Source organism: Musca domestica, unplaced genomic scaffold (assembly GCF_030504385.1).
Source record: "Musca domestica strain aabys unplaced genomic scaffold, Musca_domestica.polishedcontigs.V.1.1 17, whole genome shotgun sequence".
Lineage (NCBI taxonomy): Eukaryota > Metazoa > Arthropoda > Insecta > Diptera > Muscidae > Musca > Musca domestica.
The window spans coordinates 12,687,022-12,710,001 of NW_026712230.1; the positions used below are offsets into that span (position 1 = coordinate 12,687,022).

The following is a 22,980-nucleotide window of genomic DNA, read 5'->3' on the forward strand; positions in this document are numbered from 1 at the left end:
TTGTCCATTTCAACCCCTAAATGTATGGCGATTATCTCCAAAAAGAGTAGGCTTCTATTCTGACCCTCATCTTATCCCCATGCAAAATCTCGTAAGGATCGGGTCATAAATGCGATCTGTATATGATATCCTGATATCCTAACTACTTAGTTTTGTTAGCTGTAGAAATATTACCAAATGTTTAATTCAAAATGAAAATATGCCAAAAATATGACAAAATTGAAAAAATATGAGAAAATTTTACAAAATCAATATTTTCATCTTTAGAGAGATATTTTTATGCAATTTTTTTAGACGTTTTTTCTTTCCTGCCAAGGGGCCATTCTGAATTAATGAGAACTGTCGAAATCAGTTCAGCCGTTCTCGACATATAAGAGATCTTTCAAGCATATCTTCTTTGATAGACAAATATATCGCACATATTTTTCTATATATCCGATTTGTTGGATGTTAACATCAATGTAAAGGTCAGAAGTAACCTTGTCATGGCTTTGTGATTTCGCCCGGATTTAAAATATTCGCGGTTTAATGAAAAAATTTGAATTTTTTCAACACAAAATATATGGTCTATTTTACCCGCTAAATATTATCCGATGACCACCCAAATTGGTAGGCTTCTTCCCCGCCCTAAACTCTAGCTACATGCGAAATTCCGCGTCGATTGGTCTATAATTGCGACCTGTATAGCTACTGCAAAATCCGAAATTTTTTCAGTATTTGGTCCATTTCAACCCCTAACCAATTGGCGATCATCTCAAAAAGAAATAGGGTTCTATTCTGGCCCGACCCCGACCTCCATTCCAAATTTCGTGAAGATCGGGCCATAATTGCGACCTGTAGAGTGATTACAAATTAACATGGACAGACGGACGGACGGACATACATAGCTAGATCGACTCAGCTCGGCGAGATAGGATGATCCATATATACTTTCCTATGTGGGAAACCAATATTTCGAGGTGTTACATAATTTTTGGGCCAATCAAACTTATAATACCCTCAACACATAGTGTTGTAGGGTATAAATACGCCAAAATTATTTTTTTATTCACATTTTTATTGGCATATTTTTAAGCTAAGCTGTTCAGCTGTTAAGCTGTTCTTGAGTTATAAGCGTAGTAACTAGCATAACTATCTTTTATATGGTGAAGATCATTTTTTTAAGATTATTATTCCTTTCGATTTTTCCTTTCAACAAAAAGTCGATCTTATCCAATCAGCTGCAAATCAGAAGAAAATACGATTTTTCTATTTTTATATCCTACACCTTGGAAAGGAAGGTATATTAACTTTGTCATTCCGTTTGTAAATTTCTTAAATATTCGTCGTAGACCCCATAAAGTATATATATTCATAATCAGCATAAAATTCTAAGTCGATTTAACGATGTCCGTATGTCTGTTGAAATCACGATACAGCCCACATTATTTGACGTAGAGCGCCAAAATTTAGCAGAGCAATTTGTATTATATCTAGGATGGTTGGTATTGAAAATGAGATATATCGGTCCGTGTTTTGGTATAGTCCCCATATAACGGTACCTCCAGATATTCGGTATTTTGATGGTTTTTGCCACATTTTTTCACGAATTTGTCTGAAAATTGGTATTTGTAAGACATAACGGGTCCCAGTTCGTATGGCGATACATTGCATGTATAGGTCCACCCTTTGGTATAGCCCCCATATAAAGGTACCTCCCGATATTCGGTATTTTGATTATTTTTGCCACATTTTTTCACGGATTTGTCTATTTGGTATTTGTTGATCGTAATGGGTTCCACCTCCGGTGCCGAAACATTGCATGTATGGGTCCACGATTTGGTATTTTGATAGTTCTTGCACATTTTTTCACTAATTTGTCTAAAAATTGGTATTTGTAGGTCATAATGCGTCCTAGGAAGTTTGGCCCGGCCGAACTTAATGTTTTTTACTTGTTTTTTTTTTCTTTTTTTTTTTTTTTTTTTGGTTATAAAATAAATTCTAAAATAAATTCTAAACAAGCAAGCAAAGGCTATAGTCGGGCAGGATCGAACTACAACGCTAAAAAAATTTCTGCAAATCTGAAGATTCCACAAAAAAGCATCCCTATACCTACTACAAAATTGAAGCAAATGCTGAACCTAAAGCTCCTCTTTACCAATAATCGTCAAAGATATGGAACCAATATATTTCAAAAACATACGATTTCTAAAAAAGCAAAAGCAATCACATTTTATTGACACCAAAAGCCCATTCTGATTTGGTCAGAATTGTCAAAATACGGCTAACCGTTCATTCGTCCAGACCAGTTCTCGAGCTATAAGCGGCCTAGCTAACATCCCCTTCTTATATCCTACACCACAAGGTGGTCAGGGTATTATGTCTTTGTAACAGGCAAAAGGAAACGAGATAGACCCATAGTTTCCTTTGATGATCTGCATAGAAGCACATGCTGAGTCGATTTATGCATGTCCGTCCGTCCGTCTGTCCATGTATTTTTGTAAACAAAGTTCAGGTCGCCTTTATTGCCCGATCCAGATGAAGTTTTGCACAAATCATTTGTTTGACCCAAGAACCATATTGAATTTGGAGATAATCGGTTAAGATTTAGATACAGGTCCCATATATATCTTTGTTTTGCCTTTTATTGTGCACCTAATGTGTAATATCAGCATAGACAAATTAAGGTATAGACTAAAAAGTTTTAAAATTTACCCCTTCCGGCAGATGTCACTATTGTTGATCTTGGACCAGTCAAGTCACTCAGGGCTAGTGAAGTCACTCGACTTCGAAAACAATTTATTCATTTTTCTGCTATTTAAGTTCTATATTTTTATATTTCACGTCATATTTGGAAAATGTAAAAATAAACAAAGTCACTGTTTCGTTTTTAATTGATAAATAATAAAGAATCATAAAAATATTCAATATTTTGTATTTTGAGAGAATTGAGTGAATAGACTTTTGCTCTCTCACAGCATGAACGACATCTATTGAAGCACTTTTTTCGAAGATAACAGATGAGACAACTTTTTAGTCTATACTTTAATTTGTCTATGATATCAGCCCAAATAGTATGGCATTTTACACATACAACCAAATTAGGCCTAAAAAAACATGCCAAATTTTATCAAAATCGACCGAATTGGGTCTAGGAACAAGTATGCCAAATTTGATCAAAATCGGTTTATATATAGCTATAACTCCCATATATATTGTTCGTCCGATTTGTTATTTATGTCCTCCGCATCCGTAATTTGCACTCTGTAACAACGATATTCGACAAAACATATCAAATACAGCTCTGAAATACCTTTGCCAAATTTTATGGAGATCGGTTCAGATTTGGATATAGCTCCCATATATATCTTTATCCGATTTCAAGTTAATTGTGCTCCAACTGGGTAATACAAGCCCGAATTGAAAAGACACAAATTTAGTAGAAATCGATTCAGAGGAGGATATTCCTCTTTTTTTTACATAATATAATATATAGTCTTTTCACCCGCTAAATATTATTCGATGACCATCCAAATTGGTAGACTTCTGTCCAGCCTTTAGGCTTTGCCCCATGCAAAATTTAATTGTGACTTCTAGATCAACTACAAAATGGAGAAACATTTCTGTTTTTGGTCCATTTCACCCCCTAAATATTTCGCCATCATCCGTTATGATTCTCCGAAAATCATAAGCTTTTATTCCGACATTAACTACACCTCCACGCAAAATTTTGTAAGGATCGGGCCATATTTGTGGTCTGTAGCGTGATTGCAATTTAACGTGAACAGACAAAAAAGCACATAGTTAAGTCGTCGAGCTCGGAACATAGGAAGATCCATACATAACATTTTAGGCCCAGGACCAACATTTCGAGGCCTTACATATTTTTTGGCCCAATCAAACCTATTTACCATAACACATATGTCGATACCATAGAGAGAAAAGCAATTATCGTTGTAAAAATGTTTATAATCTTGCAGTTCTTTAACGGTATAAAAACATTTGCTCTGTTCCAGAACCTGCAAGAGTCTACTGGTTTTGCATTTTTTTTTCGAAATCATAAAAGGAAAATCGGGTATGGTAGTAAAAGATTTTACCTTCTTGCAGTTTATGATCATACCAATTAATTCTGGTATTCTGTTTCACCCAAATAAATATAAAAAGTCTACAAACATTCCGTAAATACTAAATTAAAAATCGATTCAAAAAGCCAACTTATCAACTCAAAATGCCGATACATCGATTAATCGAAAGTCGGTCTACGTATAACCTACGCTAATAGATACGGTTATTTTTGTGGAGAGAAAATATTAAAATAAAGGAGTTCCTCAAATCTAAATGTGTTCAATCACTTCCCTGTCAGACCAATTAATAACCTTTGCTCTGAAATAGTGGGAAAAGTCTCTTCGTATGCGTTTTACCGTCCTAGGCCACTACTGATAGTGTTTCATCGTTAATGTCAAATAAATTTACAGATCTATTTATCTTCATTAGCGCAGTTTTTATTTATGTATACCACCTTTGACTTACTTAAAATTTATTAAATATGTGATCTGGGATGCCAAGTTTGTGGTTTTTTCCGCTACTTGTGGTGTATGTTTTGCTCTTAGCAAGTAAAGATTTGTTGTGGGTTTTAACAACTTGTCTGTAGGGATTTTTACTTCAAACGGGTTGGCATCCCTGCATCTGATGTTGAGAAATTAAGATAAATAATTTAGTAGAGTTTTCCACCCCAAATCGATGACTACATCCTAGCGCCACAACAAAATCCTGCAACCATATGTTACTGATACGTTGCAGTTACGTTAACCTAAACGTATGTTATATATGTTGCACTTTATTGTCGACCAACATGAATATGAAATACTCTGCTACCGATAATATTTGGTTTTCACCAAAGACACAATCCTTATTAGAAAAGGGACAATGTTGGAATTCCAATTTAGAAAAGTAAAGACATACACCGTTGAAAACTGTTCTCACAAGGATGGTAATGCAGTTCCATACAATTATAAAGGTATAATCAGCGTTTCTAGATGGCGCTGAACACCAGTTGACAAACAGACTAAACTGCTCTATCATTTTTAACTTGCTTATCAACAATATGTTTAAATTCAAATACTACTAACTGGCTATTTCCTAATATGGTAATGCAGTTATGGAAGTTTATAACGAGCTTTTCAAACGCGGGGCGTTGCCTAGATGGCGCTTATGATATTAGTGTATTTTTGTCAATTGACACATATTCTTCTATTCATATAAAAGAGGAAAATGTTTGTACATTTGAATGTTCCTTCAAAGTTCCGCACATACTATAGTACCCCCTGAAAGTAATATAGGCTATTTACATTTTTTAAATTCCACTTGGAACTGGAGATTTAGCATCAGATATACACAGTATTTAAATTTAGAGTGTGTAACGGAATTTGGTATAAAAAAAAAATTGACAAATTATAGTGAAATGTGTTCAGATTTGGATGTAGCTCCTATATGCATATATTCGGCCAAATTCATGTATTTGATGCACCAAACTCACTGTTTGCAATTACATTTGGAATATGTATCGGAATTGGTCCATAAAAATATTTGCCAAATTTTATTGAAATTAGGTTATATAATTTGTAGCATCAAACAAGCTATGTTTCCACAATTTCAATGAAATTTGGAATATTTTATATTAAAATCGATTCAGATTTGGATATAGTTCCTATATAAACTTTTCGGCCGATTTTGGGTACTTGATGACTAAACGCGCTATATATCTCCAATTTCAATGAAAATTGGAATGAGTGACGGAATTGGTCTAAAAATATGTTTAGTCATTTTATAATGAAACCGGTTTAGATTTGGACATTATTAAGAAACATAGATCCACCATGCCTTTGTAATGGTGCAAGGCTAACACAACAATTTAAATGAGTCTACTTTAATTATGTGGAAGTATGTAGCTTCAGATGTGTTTCTACCTCGAATCCCTATAATAGCAACAGAAATACCATTCAAATTTAAAATATTGCAGTTCATTTTTTAATGTAAGTCTCGGAACAAAAGAAATGTACAAACTTGATAAGTACCATAAAAAGTATAAATTTCCGTTTTCTTTCGAATTCGCCGCAAATTTTTTTTTGTAATATTACTGTCTAATTGCCAGTCAGTGTTTTGGAAAATTTGATTGAATTCGGTTTGTTGATACCCTAGTATGCATTTTTAGTAGAACTCCTGCAACAAAAAAATTTATTTGAAGTATTTTAAGTAGATCATACCACTTATTAATCTTTGGCTTTAGAGCAGTTATAATTTTGTTTCAGAGGGAACTTATATCGAATTGATTTTTACTAAATTTGAGGTAGACATTCTTATACCAAATAGGATTTTTATAGAATGCATGATATCACTTCGAGAAAGGTTATATTAAAAACCAGTAAAGAAAGTCTTAAAGTCGGGCGGTCATACACGCTATGATTATAATTATAATTTAAAATTCAAAGGACTAAATATGCCGAAGCATTTGTATCTTTTAAATTCGGACTTGTATTGCCCATTTGGTGCACATTTGAAATTTGAAATCGGATAAATATATATATGGGAGCTATATCTGAACCGATCTCGATTAAATTTGGCAAAGATATATCTGAGCTGTATTTGATATATTTCCCTGAATATCGATGTTACGGAGTGCATATTACGATTGTGGGTAACATATATAACAATGAACAATATATATGGGAGCTATAGCTATATCTGAACCGAATTTCACCAAATTTGACATACTAGCTTCTAGACTCAATTCGTTCGTAAGTGCCAAATTCCATCCCATTTGGACGAATATTAGACGTTTGGCGCACAATAAAAAGTAAGCCGGACGAAGTTATATATGGGAGCTATATCCAAATCTGAACCGATCTCGATAAAATTTAGCAAATGCATTTCTGAGCTGTATTTGCTATATTTCCCCAAATATTGTTGTTACAGAGTGCATATTACGGCTGCGGAGGACAAAAATAACAAATCGGATGAACAATATATATGGGAGCTATAGCTATATCTGAACCACGATCAAATTTGGCATACTTATTTTTAGGCCTAATTTGGTTGTATGTGTAAAATTCCATACTATTCGGGCTGATATTACACGTTTGGTGCACAATAAAAGACAAATCGGACGAAGATATATATGGGAGCTATATCTAAGTTTTGACCGATTTTCACCACTTTCAATAGGGTTCGTCCTTGGGCCAAACAAATGATCTGTGAAAACTTTCATCTGGATAGGGCAATAAATGCGAACTGTACTTTGTTTACAAAAATACATGGACAGACGGACAGACAGACGGACGGACGGACGGACATGCATAAATCGACTCAGAATGTGATTCTATGCAGATCATAAAAGGAACTTTGGGTCTATCTCGTCTCCTTTTGCCTGTTACAAACAAATGCACAAAGACATAATACCCTGACCACTTTGTGGTGTAGGGTATAAATATATATAGCAGCCGAGTTCCACCAAATGGAAACGTTCGTCCCGAAAGTCACTCCAATTGGGCTGATATCAGCCATTGTTTGCACAATAAACCTGAAATCGGATTAAGGATATAAATGGGAGCTATATCCAAATCTGAGCCCATGTCTATAAAATTTGGCAAAGGTATTTCGGAGCTCTATAAGATATCTGTTACCAAATATCATTTTTGTCGAGTGCATATTACGAATATGAGGGACTTAAAGACCAAATCAGATTGCTTCTGGACTGAATTCGGTCTGATGTGCCAAAATGCAGGTCATTTCGACTGATTTTAGTCATCTGGTGCTTAATTAACCCGAAATCGGTTGAAGATATGCATGGGAGCTATATCCAAATCTGAACCAATCTTGATAAAATTTGGCAAAAGTATTTCTGGCTGTATCTGAAATCTGGTACCAAATATCATTCTTGTGCAGTACATATTACGAATGTGAGGGATTTAAACACCAAATCGTATGAAGCATATATATATGAGCAATAGCTATATCTCAACCGATTTTCACCAAATTTGATGTACTTGCTTCTAGACTAAATTCGGTCGGATGTGCCAAAATTTGTACTGAAATTGGCCATTTGGTGCACAATTAACCCAAAACCGGTTGAAGATATATATTAGAGCTATATCTAAATTTGAACCGATTTACAAATTTGAAGTACTGGGCCTCAATTCTTGTTCTATGAAAATGTGAAATGAAAACTTTTATAAAGAGAAGAAATGTCAAATGAGAAATTTTATAAAGGAAATTTTCTTTATTTCATATTTTCATAGAACAAGAATCAAGCCCCTGGTTTATAGGATGAATTCTGTCGGACTTGCCAAAATGCAGTCCATTTGGGCTTATATTATCCATTTGGTGCACAATAAACCTAATCTGGACCGATCATGATAAAATTTGACAGATTTTTTTTCGAGCAGTATATGATGTCCGTACCAAATATTATTCTTCTGGAGTGCATATTACGCATGTGAGGGGCTTAAAACCCCGAATCAGATGAAACATCTGAACCGATTTTCTCCAAATTTGATTTATTTGTTTCTAAACTCAGTTCAGTGGGATGTATCAACATACAATTGGTGCACAATTAACCCGAAATCGGTTGAAGATATATGGTAGCTATATTTAAATCTGTTCCGATTTTCACCACTTTCGATAGGGTTCGTCTGTTGTAATCACGCTATATTTCGAACGAATTGAGATAGAAGGCTAGAATTTTGCACATATGTTTATTTTTCCAGTAGACAGTTAAGAAGTTAGAAGATGACAGTTAAGTTCGTAAATGTGCCATGTAGGTCCACGTTTTCATATAGCCCCCATATAACGGTACCTCCCGATATTTGGTATTTTGATGATTTTAGCGATATTATTTCACGGAATTGTTTCAAATTTGGTATTTGAAGTTCGTAATGAAAACTACAGCCTAAGACAGAAAATTGTTTGTGCAGGTCCACGTCTTCGTATAGCCCCCCTATAACTGTACCTCCCAATATTCGGTATTTTGATAATTTTAGCGTCATTATTCACCAGAATTGTTTCAAATTACATATTTAGAGTTCGTAATGGGAACTACAGTCAGTTACATAAAATTGTCTAGACCTCATACATCAGTACTTCCCTATATTCGGTATTTTGACGATTTTAGGTACAATACCCACCGAAATTGTTTGAGTTGTCATATTTGAAGTTCGCATTGGATGCTACAGCCTGTGACAGAAAATTGTCTATGCTGGTCCAGGTCTTCGCACGGTACCTCCCTATATACCATATTTTGATGATTTTAGCTTCAACGTTTATTTCAAGTTTCGAATTTAAATATGGCTTATGACAACGAATGCCTATGTAGTTTCACGTCGTATAGACCCCAATATAAGGGCTATATTCGGTATTTTTAAAATTTCAACAGAATTTTTTAAGGATTTTATTTTTTGAAAATTTCCAAATTTGTTCCCAATGGTGGAGGGTATTCAAAGTTCGGCCCGGCCTAACTTACTATTTTTTAACTTGTTAACTCTACTTTCGTAATCTGTTGAATTTTTCCTGTAATTTTTGAAATTTTTTTATTTTATCGCACAGTGTTATATGATAGTAACGGCATCTAAATATTGTTGACGGCAAACTTTATTTTGTTCCAAATCCTATGGCATTGGGTCTTAAAATAAAAACCAAAGCGGAAACACTACCCTTATTGTAAAACTGCATTTTTTTCATTTTAACAGTATCCTCTGCCATAATATATATGTGGCTTTCAAGTCTCTCACACAAAGCTTTTACACACAACAGGACAGCTTTCAATATGACACGGCTGTGTCGTTATTTCAGAACTCTCAGTTCGTTGTCAACGGTTGTACGCGCGTGTTGTAATTTCGAACTGTAGCAGGCACAACTGAAGGAATTCGGAATATTACAACTACAAAAGAAAATTTCTTTTTTTACAAAGAAGAAAAGGGAGCATTGCTCGGGACAAACAGATTTTAAAAATTTGTGTGTAAGCAAATCTGTGGAAATAGTGAATTTTCTAAAAGAAAAATCCATAAATATATTTGGAAATAAGCAAATCAAATAAATCTAAAATGAAAAATGCAGATTATGTAGCAGTGAATGAAAGTTATATAAAAATAATCTAAAAGTGTATATCTAGGATTTGTAATTTCCCCCCCGCACCAACAGGACCTCCACAACCACCACCACCACCACCACCGCAGGAAAAATAACAACGAAGTATCATCTAAAAAACCAGGTGAATGAAAGTGGAACATGAATATTTTTTTTTTACGAAAAACAAAATCCTAAAACGGAAACACCTACAAAAGACTCAAATATCTACACCAACAACACAAAGAAAAAACTAACAAAAATTTGCTCATAAAGTTTTCCATAATTTGTTAGGAAAACCACACCAAATGGCCATAAAGAAAAGTGTGTCCTAACAATAAATAATTCGACTATCAGCAACACCCCACACCCCAACTCCAACCACTCAACAACTCCCCCACAATACAGCAACACATTTTGGCCCCATGACTGTCCAGCAACAACAAAACAACAAAAACAATAATGCGAACAATATAATAATTTTGGTATTTGCGTGAGTTGTAATGAAGACGAAGACAAGACCCACTCTGACAAAAAGGGAAAAAAATTCACCATGAAATCATACCTCCTTGATTAGTTACATTCAACAATTATACTAACCCGACATCGACGACGACGACGACAACGGCGAAGTAGACGTTCTACCCGCCAAGAAAACAAAAAGGAAAACAAGATAGGAAGACAACAACTTAAAGCCTTAACATGAAAAACAACACACATACATACCTGCTGAAAACTTGTGCTTTAACTTTTTTCCTTTGTATAACTCGGAGCGGGGTCCAAGGGCGGGGGGGTTGTAAATAAGATTTAGTCCTTATTTTATCCTCGGGCTGTATACGACCGTGTATGTGTGTGTGGGGTTGCTATCGATTTTCCCGCCACAACTTGTTATACATACACAATTTACACACATACGCACACAGCGGCGAAGATTTCGACGACCCAACGACCGAGTTTTACGCACAGCAGTGCCCCAAAGTTGTAGACTGCCATCAGCACCAGTACCATAACCACAGCTGCAGCAGGCAACATCAGCTCCACCAGTAACAGTTACAAAAGTGTATCTGTTGCCATTTCAAGTCAAATAAAAACCCACACCACCCACCCCAACCCCCTAAAAATACACACAAAGAAAACAAATGTGTTACTCTAAGGATAACCTTTTTTTCGTAGAATTATAGACTGAAAGTTAGCAAACAAACAAAATTCCTTTTGATCTTTTTTGAGGGATGGGGAAAGGGGGTTGAATGATGTGACATAGCTAATGTTTAGGAATTTTTAAACAACAGGTTTTGGTTTTCAGTAGTTTAGTCTGAGTCACAACCAGAAGATACTTGGTATGTACCACTAAGAGGGGGCGACAAGTCAATTAGTGGGTCTCTTAAAAAGACCGGACTTGAATTGCATTGGAAGGTCATGAGAAGACATTTAAAACTTAAACACGGGAATATTTTGAAAGCAAGTTCTTCATAAAAGATCCAAGGGATTGCATATGAACCAAACCAAGGAGGTAGAACGGAACATACACACTACAGTCAGTAGAGTACTTATAAATATAAATGAAATCAGTAGTTATAGACTACCTAGATATATTACAGGCGACCAAAATATGGCAGAAAGGAATTTTTATACATGAAAATCAATAGAGCATTTCAGGGAACCTGAGAAAATAGTACTTATATTCCTATCTTTCTTATCAGAAAAGTTAATTGTTTCTAGTTTTCTCACTGCCACATTTTACCACACCTCACCTTGTACTTGATACGAAATATTTCTAGTTTTAGTGTCACTAATTAAACTACCTTATAAGATATCCTCCAAGGGCAATCAAAATGCAATCTGTGCCGAATTCTACAGAGAAAATTCAGTAGCTACCCTTTACATAACCGAACAAGTAAGCAAAGGTTATAGTCGTGCGGGGCCGACCATGTGATACCCTACAACACTAAAATGGAAGATTTCGCTTTTGAAACTCTGTGCTAAACCCTAACTTCATGCGAGATTTCGTGTCCTTTGGTTTCTATTTGTGACCTTTATAACGGCTGCAAAATCAGGAACATATTTAGTTGTTGGTCCATTTCAACCACTAAATATATTTCGGATATATTTGAAAACAATAGGCCTAGCTCAGAGCCTATCGGACGATAATTGCAATATGTATATAATAACCCCAACCTGTGTTGTAAGGTGAAAAAATATTACAAAATGTACACTTCATTATTATAAGTCAAATTGAAACAAGAAAAAAAAACATTAAGTTCGGACGGGCCAAACTTTTAATACCCTCCACCTTAGGGTACAGGAAACATTAGAAGAAACGTGGCAAAAATCATTAAAATGCCGAATATCGGGAGGTATCGTTATATGGGGGCTATACCAAATCGTGGACCTACATATGCAATGTTTCGCCAACGGAGCTAGAACCCATTATGACCTACAAATACCAATTTTCAGACAAATACGTGAAAAAATGTGGCAAAAATCATCAAATTTCCGAATATCGGGAGGTACCGTTATATTGGGGCTATACCAAAACGTGGACCTATAATTAGAATGACTCGCCACACGAACTGGGACCCATTATGATCTACAACTACCAATTTTCAGAGAAATTCGTAAAAAAATGTGTCAAAAACATCAAAATACCGAATCTTGGGAGGTACCGTTATTTGGGGACTATACCAAAACGTGGACCTATACATACAATATTTCGTCTCACGAACTAGGACCCATTATAACCCACAATTACCAATTTTCAGACAAATCCGTGAAAAAATGTGGCAAAAATAATCAAAATACCGAATATCGGGAGGTACCGTTATATGGGGACTATACCAGAACGTGGATCGATATATCTCATTTTCAATACCAACCATCCTAGACACAAAACAAATTGCTCTGCTAAATTTTGGCGCTTTACGTCAATTAATGTGGGCTGTATCGTGATTTCAACAGACAGACGGACATCATTAAATCGACTTAGAATTTTATGCTGATTATGAATATATATTTTATGGGGTCTACGACGAATATTTAAGGATGTTACAAACGGAATGACAAAGTTAATATATCCTCCTTTCCAAGGTGGAGGGTATAAAAATCGAATGCGATAAAAAATATGAAAAAATAAAACAGATGTCACAAAATACTACAACATCTATATTAACATCATTATTGGCATCATTTAATGCGATTTTTTACATGTTATACTTTTATGCCAAGAGGGGATTCTGAATTGACAAAATTTGTCAAAATCGGTCCAGCCATTCTTGAGATATAAGCATTTTAGTTAACATCGCCTTCCTTTGTATATACACATTGTATATATTTCGCCATATATATCCGATATGTTTACTATCAGCATCTATGTAACGGTCAGAATTGACCTGTTCGTCTATTTGTGATTTTGCCGGGAATAAAAATATTCGCGGTTTAATGTAAAATTTGACTTGTATTTAACACAAATGTTATGGTCTATTTCTCGCACTAAATATTACCCGATGACCATCAAAATTGGAAGGCTTCTATCCAGCCTTAAGCTCTAGCCACTTGCTCACTTTCGGTTCGATTGGTCCATAATTGCGACCTGTACATCAACTGCAAAATCTGGAAATTGTTCAGTTTTTGGTGCATTTCAACCCTTAAATATTATGCGATCATCTCCAAAAGCAAAAGGATCCTATTCTTTAACAAATGATCAAAGGGACTTTCCACAGCTGACCAGAAAAGACTCTTCGTGGACGACGAAAGTGAATTTTTAGACAGCAAGAAAGGAGTCTTCTTAATTAGCAATGTGACAAACAAAAACCAGTAAGGAAAAGTCAAAAGTTGGGCGGAGTCGACTATATGATGCCCTACACCACTATGCATATTTAGTAGAGCTCCCGTAACAAAAGAATTTATTTCAAATAGATCATAATACCTATCAACATTTGGCTTTAGAGCAGTTTAAGTTGACTTCGGGAGTGCATATTACGCATGTGAGGGACTTAAACCCCCAAAGGGAATGATTATGTGGGAGCTACAGGTATATCTGAACCGATTTTCTCCGAATTCGATGTGCTTACTTATAGATTGAATTTGGTCGGATGTACCAAAATTCAGGAGTTTTGGACTGATATTGGCCAATTGGTGCACAATTAAACCAAAATCGGTTGAAGATATATGGGAGCTATATATAATCTGGCGGGCACACTTAGAAAAAAATTGTAATCAGCTGGTAGCTCTATCTTAATTTTTATTGTTCCATGGCAGAAAGTATTTCGAATTTGGGTCCTCATTGCATGAAAAACATAATATACAAAAACTACACTGTTTCATCTCACATTAGGAAAATAACCTTATATTGAGGTAACGACACTAAGGCAGAGAACATTCACGCTATCATGGAACGACCGCTCCCAATTATTCGTATCTTGAAGATTTTACTTACAGTTTTCCGCTGAATGATCTACAGTTTGGTATCGTTGGTTTGTAGTCATTAGAAACCATTGTATAGCCCAAGAAAAAATCCTATGGAAAATTGATGTAATTTGACAAGATCTTTTTTGGCACATATGACCGAATTCGAACTCGAAGTAAGTATATGAAATATCCAAATACGTTGCAGCGTTCTAGGACTTTTGTGATTTCTTTACCATTTCTGATTGTTTATTACAACTGTTTTTAAAAACTTCCACTTCTTATTTCATCAAAAAGTTTTCGTTGGTGTCGTCCTGGAAAAATAAAGAATATTTGTATACCCTCTACCTTGAAAATTAGGGTATATTAACTTTCTCACTCCGTTTGTAACATCCCTAAATATTCGTCGTAGAACCCATAAAGTATTATATTCATGATCTGCCTGTTGAAATCACGATACAGCGCAAATTATTTGACGTTGAGCTTCAAAATTTGGTACAACAATTTGTATTGTGTCTAGGATGGTTGTTATTGAAAATGAGATATATCAGTCCACGTTTTGGTATAGTCGCCACATAACGGTACCTCCCGATAGTCGGTATTTTGATGACTTTTGTCACATTTTTCCACGGATTTGTAAAAAAAAAATTGGTATTGGTAGGTCATAATGGGTTCTAGCTCCGGTGGTATTGGTAGGTCATAATGGGTTCTAACTCCGGTGGTGGAACATTGTATGTATATGTATACGCTTTCGTATAGCCCGATATTCGTAATTTTGATAATCTAATTTGGCATTTAAGACTCGTAATAGAGAATAATCGTTGTAAAGTTGTCTACAGGGTTGTCCATATTCGATGGACCCATCTGGCAGCACCATAACTTTTGACAGAGATGTCACATCGCTTAATGACATACCGCGTTTGAAGCGTCAGTCCAAGCAGATTTTTACCATGAACCAATACACGCCAAGCGAGCGCTCTGAAATTTACATTCAACAGAAGAAGTCAATTGTGAAAACTCCACGTGCTTTTAAAACATTAAAAATGTGAGAAGTGCGTCTTCTAAGAACTCCATTAAGCGTTTATACGAAAAATGTTCGACTGGTAAGGCTCTTTCTAAACCGAAGAGGCCATATAAAAGTCGACCAAGGCGATCGGCCGAGAATATCGCTGCCGTACGAGCCAGTGTTGAGAGGTCCCCAAGAACATCCCAAAAACGCCGTTCTCAGCAGTTGGGCATGGCTCGGTCCACTTTACAACGGATTATTCGCAATGATTTGCATTTGTTCCCGTACAAAATTCAATTGACGCAAAGAATGTTGCCTGCGGACAAGCCTCGTCGATTGGAATGGGCCCAAAGAGTCATAGGTCCGTCGAATATGGGCAAACCTGTATATAAGTACCCGTTTTTGATACGAGCTGCATTATCCAAACAGTCTTATTGGTAAATGCAGTTTAAAGTGGAACACATTTGAATATTTTATACCCAATGGTGGAGGGCATTAAAAGTTCAGCCCGGTCTAACTTAATGTTTTTATACCCTCCACTATAGTATGGACCCCACAAAGTATATATATTCTTGATCAGCATAACATTCTACGTTGATTTAGCGATGTCCGTCCGTCTGTTCTTCTATCCGTCTGTCCATCTGTGGAAATCACTCTAGCTTCCGAATAAAATGAATTAGGTTGATAAAATTTTACTCAAATGTATATTATGTCTGCAGGACTTTTGGTAAATGGGTCATGTAGGTCCACGTTTTGGTATAGCCCCCATAAAATGGTACCTCGCTATTTTCGGTATTTTGGTGATTTAAGCGACATCATTCACCGGAATGATTTAAAATTTTGTATTGAAAGATCCGAATGGGTACTACAACCTATGGCAAAAAAATATCGTATGCAGGTCCACGTCTTCGTATTGCCCCCATATGACGGGTTTTTTAAGTGGTAGTTTTCGAATATTTTTTGAATTTTTTCAAATTCCTTTCAAATGGTGGTGGCATTAAAAGTTCGGCCCGGCCGAACATAGCTCATTATACCCTACACCACAAGGTGGTCAGGGTATTATGTCTTTGTGCATTTGTTTGTAACAGGCAAACGGAAACGAGATAGACCCATAGTTCCTTTTGATGATCTGCATAGAATCACTTTCTGAGTTGATTTATGCATGTCAGTCGGTCTGTCCGTCCGTCCGTCCGTCTGTCCATGTATTCTTGTGAACAAAATGCAGGTCGCATTTATTATCCGATTGAGATGAAATTTTCCAAACAACATTTGTTTGGCCCAAGAACGAACCCTATTGAAATTGGAGATAATCGGTAAAAATTTAGATATAGCTCCCATATATATCTTCGTCCGATTTGCCTTTTAATGTGCACCAAACGTGTAATATCAGCCCGAATAGTATGGAATTTTGCACATACAACCAAATTAGGCCTGAAAATAAGTATGCCAAATTTTATCGAAATCGGTTCAGATTTGGATATAGTTCCCATATATATTTTATCCGATTTCAAATTAATTTCGCACCAAATGGGCAATACAAGTCCGAATTTAAAAGATACAAATGCTTCGGGATATTTAGTCCTTTGAATTTTAAATTATAATTATAATCATAGCGTGTATGATTGAATTCTCCCATAAAAACTTTTAATTATTAAGTGGAGCTCAACTAAATTAGCAAAGTGGTGTAGGATATCATAAAATCGGCCCCGCCCGACTTTAGGACTTTCTTTACTGGTTTTTACTTGTTATATATTGCATCAGTAAATTCAGTAATGTAGCTATCTCTACCAAACCTAATGAAGTAGTTATTAATCGAAATGGCTTTCCATCGAATATGTATAAAATAAAATCCATTCTGATTATACCCCGAAATGTATGCATTGTTTTCATGAAATCCCTGATTCGAGTTAACTTTGATTAAATATCATCCCCCAATAACTGTCTTGTAACTTTATAAAAGTTACATTAAAAAAACTTGACATTTGAACAGAAAGTTTTTTTTTCGCATTCTATTATTGTTTTATGGAGTCCCAGAGACACTTACCTTTCAAAGATTAACTTAGACCCTTCTAATTTATGTCATTAAAATTTCATAAAATCAAGGAAAACATTTCGTTAACGTTAGCTTTTTTCACGTGTACCCTTTTTCGTGGCTGCTCGTAGAATATTAATTATGTTTTTTTTTCTCTTTCCTTTCGGGGAACAAACATGCTACTGCAAACCGCATTTTACTTCACACAAAGACAAAATCGCCATAAAGACACTGACTCATAGAGTTTAGTGTCTAATTTCTAAAAATATAATTCATTACCCACCACCCAGGTTTGTCATGATTATCATCACCTTAAACCCCACCTCCCATCATTCAATTAACTTGAAAATAATACTTTTTAATTAGAATTTTCAAGAAAATAAGAAATAAAATGGTGGTCATCGACCCCTTCAGGAACCGCCAAACGACATTTGTTAATTTGTCATTTGACTTCAACGAAAACAAACCTGGGAAACACTTCAAAAATGCCAAGTTTCATTAAACCTTAGGGTCAGTCAATGGCTGTTACTGATAGGCATTTTGGCATGACAAGTGCTAACCCTCTTTACGTCCATTCGAAGCTGCTAAAGAATCCTTGTTGAGCTATGACACAACTCGTTACTGTAAATACTTTGATTGCAATCAGATTTCAAAAGAACAAAATCAGATTTCAAAAGAGCAAAAAAAAATCATGTTTTCATAATCTTTTTAGTATAACCCAGTCGGTTAGCACTGTAATTGACCTACATTGTCCGCCACATTCATTTGCCCAGAAATGGAAATGAAAAGGATGACGACAAAAGGGGTCGAACATAAAAGTTTGCATATTTACAAGGGAAATCCTCCTCCTAATGGCTATGTACATACATATGTAAATGAGTAGCTTTTACTGTGTACGAATTGGTATTCAGTCGGCTGTGTGGCTTTGTTGGAATTCGATGTAGGCAGTATTTAACCAGTGGTGTCAACTTTGTAATAAGAGAAGCTCGCTAGGGCGTTGGAATTTCAATCAGAGGAAATAGATGAGGAAGTAATGGTATGGTGCTGTTGGTTGGTTGTATCAAACCGGGCGTGGAAACATTTGAAGGAATTAAATAGTTGAAAGAATTTAAGAAAAAATGGATAATTGGGATCCACTGTTCTACCCATGACAAATAAACGTTTATATAAACGTAATATGACTTTAGAGCGGTTGAACTTTGAAATCGTGAGGAACTTATACATGTTATCCCTCAGGTATTTAAATTTAAAACGATTTTCAATAAATTTGACAAAGCAGTGTATGTAACCTCTTGTAACAGATACCACGGCTATAGGGTGCATTTTATGATTCTATGAAGGCTTAAAAGAAAAAATCTATGAAACGTATGTATGGGAACTATAGCTATATCTAAATCGGTTTATTCTAAACTTGGTACAACTTATTGTAGTCGAGATTTGAACGTACGATCTAAAAATCCATCTAATTAGACAACCGTAGCATGCGGTATCAAATTAGAGTGAAATACAGGGCGAAATTAAAAAACTGGAACCAATTTCAGACTGCTGTCATTTCTAAGCCACTCGTCCGACAGCTGTTAAAATAATTCTAGTGACAGCTCATTATATTGTTTACAAGCGTACAAAAGCATTTTGGTGAAAATTTTCCAGAAAAAAAGTTATTTGTGATGAAATTTAAGCGTGTTATTGTGATTTCTTTATATTTGGCTGGAAAACCACAATTGGCTATCGTTAGAGGACTCCAGAATTTAAATGTGAATAAATCTTTTATGTCTCGTACCATCGCTCGTTACCGTGGTACTGGTAGCGTAGGCCGACGTCAAGGAAGTGGACGGAAGAAAACAGCAACATCAGCAGAATCGGTTCGAAATGTTAAGAAGCGACTTGATCGAAACCCACGTCGCATTGGACGAAAAATGGCTCGTGAGCTGAACATATCGCAATATTCCATTCGGCAAATATTGAAAAATGATCTCGGGGTAAAGCCATTGAAATTCCAAAAAGTGCAAGAAATTACACCGCAACAGAAAGAAAATAGACTCAAAAGAGCTAAAAAGTTGCTTCCCTTCACCGAAAGTGGTGAACTGCCGAATTTGGTTTTCACCGATGAAAAAACATTCGCTGTTCAGCAGTTTGTAAACAAACAAAATGACCGTCTTTACTTGCCAAAGGGACCAGCTGAAAATGTGCACCTTCAGTTGGTCACCTGAAATCAAGCGCCGGTTATGGTGATGGTGTTGGTGATGGGCCGTCATAATAGCCGATGGTCGCTGTCCTTTCGTTATTATCGACCGTGTCATCAGAATAAATGGGGAATATTATCGCGAAAATATTCTGGAGGGTGTATTAAAACCTTGGGCTCGCAAACATTTTGACCGCAGACATTGGACATTCCAACAGGACTCAGCACCATCGCACTCAGCACGCGCCACCCAAGAATGGTTACAAAATGAGGTTCCTCACTTCAATTCCAGCGCACAATTTCCACCAAAATCTCCGGATACCAATCCGTTGGACTGTTGTGTCTGGGGTATTTTGGAAAGCAAGTTTGGCACTGAAACACACCAAAGTGTCGATCACCTCAAGCAAGCACGTCGCCGGGAATGGGCCAAAATACCGCAAAGCAACATTGGGGCAGCGTGTGACGGTTTCATTGGCCGTTTGAAGGCCATAATTCGTGCCCCCTAAGGAACATCCTCATATCCACTACTTCGTTCTTTGGGAAGGACAGATTTCCCATTATATTTTAATGTATGTTTTGGTCCTTTTCATTCTCGAAATAATGTCACACAATCCTGAAAACAATTTATTTTGGCTTTCGATTGAAACCACAAGGTCATGCAAATCTTCGAAGCATCTGCCCTATATTTACGTTATGTGTCGTATTAATGGGTGATGAAAACAATATTTGAAAATATAGATTCCTGTATATGATTTCCTATATCTCCGATATTTGCCTATATTCGTCAACGAAATCAGCATCAATGTAAAGGTCAGAGGCGCGCCTTTCATCTGTTTGTGATTCCGGTAATTTTAGTATTTTTTTCAAACAAAATTCCATTTCCATGTCTACAACAAAATATTATGACCACCCAAAATGGTAGGCTTCTGCGCTGTTCCAAACTCTAACTTCATAAAAAAATCCCATCGGTCCTTGGTTGGGAACTGTAGTACAACTGCAAAATCTAGACCTTAGGGTCGGAATAGAAGCCTATCGTTTTTGAATATGTACATTTAGTAATTCAAATGGACCACAAGCGGAAAAACTTCTAATTTTGTCGTCGCTCCACAGGACACAATTAACCAGTAAAGAAAGTCTTAAAGTCGGGCCGGGCCGACTTTATGATACCCTACACCACATTCCTTATTTACTAGAGCTCCACATAACAATTGAAAGTTTTTTAACTCTCCAATCATACACGCTATGATTATAATTTAAAATTCACAGGACTAAATATGCCGAAGCATTTGTATCTTTTAAATTCGGACTTGTATTGCCCATTTGGTGGGAAATTAATTTGAAATCGAATAAAAATATATATGGGAACTATATCCGAATCTGAACCGATCTCGATAAAATTTGGCAAAGATATTTCTGAGCTGTATTTGATATATTTCCCTGAATATCGTTGTTACGGAGTGCATATTACGATTGTGGGTAACAAATATAACAAATCGGATGAATAATATATATTGAAGCTATAGCTATATCTGAACCGATCCTTACCAAATTTGACATACTAGCTTCTAGACTCAATTCGGTCGTAAGTGCCAAATTCCATCCCATTTGGACAAATATTAGACATTTGATGCACAATAAAAGGTAAATCGGACGAAGTTATATATGGGAGCTATATCCAAATCTGAACCGATCTCGATAAAATTTAGAAAATGTATTTCTGAGCTGTATTTGATATATTTCCCCAAATATTGTTGTTACAGAGTGCATATTACGGCTGCGGAGGACAAAAATAACAAATCGGATGAACAATATATATGGGAGCTATAGCTATATCTGAACCGATTTCGATAAAATTTGGCATACTTATTTGGTTGTATGTGCAAAATTCCGTTACTATTCGGGCTGATATTACACGTTTGGTGCACAATAAAAGGCAAATCGGACGAAGATATATATGGGAGCTATATCTAAATTTTTACCGATTATCTCCAATTTCAATAGGGTTCGTCCTTGGGCCAAACAAATGTTGTTTGCAAAATTTCATCTCAATCGGATAATAAATGCGACCTGCATTTTGTTCACAAGAATACATGGACAGACGGACGGACAGACAGACGGACTGACATGCATAAATCAACTCAGAAAGTGATTCTATGCAGATCATCAAAAGGAACTATGGGTCTATCTCGTTTCCTTTTGCCTGTTACAAACAAATGCACAAAGACATAATACCCTGACCACCTTGTGGTGTAGAGTATAAATCGATACGGAATTTTGCATGAGGTTAGAGTTTAGGACAGGGCAGAAGTCTAGCATTGCGTTATATTTATTGAGGCGAATATTTCGAGAATGACAAGTTCATATTTAATGATTTCTAAATTTTTACACAATATTTATTACTTCCCCAAAACCTGAGCCGTCTTTCACCCCAATTATATTTGTCAAGGGTATTGTCCTCTCACTCCTAGCTATGGATTTTTCATACCTTAACTTCGAAAGTCTAATTTTTCATATCGACAACTGTATGTTAACCACAAAAGCGCTACTTTGGCATTACTTTTCCATAGAAGAGTTCATTGTAAACATGAGTGCTTACATTCTCTTTTTTCCCTTCAGTCAGATTTTTGATATGCCACTGCCTTTTTACTTCATTCTTGTTGCCAACACAAAATGTCCATGAAAAAGTCCTTTTTTGACTGCGTTCAAAATTCAACAGAAATAAATGTGATTTGAATGCATACAACTGAGGACTCAAAGGATAAAGTTACACAAGAAAAAAAGAAAGTGGTAAATGCCAAAAGCAATAATCATCATCAGCATGATTGGCAAAACCTCAAAAATGCCACTTTGTACAACAAAAATGATATTGATTCGAAATCAATTATGTAAATGAAACTATTCGTAGAAATTTTCTTTCGGGAAAGTTTTTTAGTTTCGGTTATAAAAATGAAATGCATGAAACCGAAAAATGGGATGAATAGTTTAGTTTGATTGCTGAGAAAAAATTATCGAGAGGTTAACACATAAAATATGTATTAAAGTATCGGACTAGAAGGATGTGGCAAAAAAGGGTTCAAAGGGTTCAAATAATGAGAAAAAATGACAACTTTTATTTCCACTCTTTATAATTAGCAGCATCAACCCGCATCCTGTGGGATGTATTAAGGTAACTCTCAAACAAGGTTGAAGAGTAGAGTCGAACCGATAGGGGTGGAATATTAAAATTTAGAATTGGGATTACTGTGGGAGTGTAGAATTGGGGCA

General features: G+C 35.8%; 1 protein-coding gene across 3 annotated transcripts in view; it reads left to right on the top strand.

Annotated features, from left to right (window-relative positions):
* Positions 1 to 9,834: 9,834 nt before the first annotated feature.
* LOC101893159 (insulin-like growth factor-binding protein complex acid labile subunit) overlaps positions 9,835 to 22,980 on the top strand; it is a 36,004-nt gene continuing 22,858 nt past the window's right edge. For 2 of the 3 annotated variants that reach the window (XM_059120556.1, XM_059120558.1), the window contains exon 1: positions 9,835 to 10,240. The gene's annotated coding sequence lies outside the window, so the exon portion shown is untranslated. The remainder of the gene's footprint in view (positions 10,241 to 22,980) is intronic. The other variant, XM_059120557.1, reaches the window with a different exon arrangement.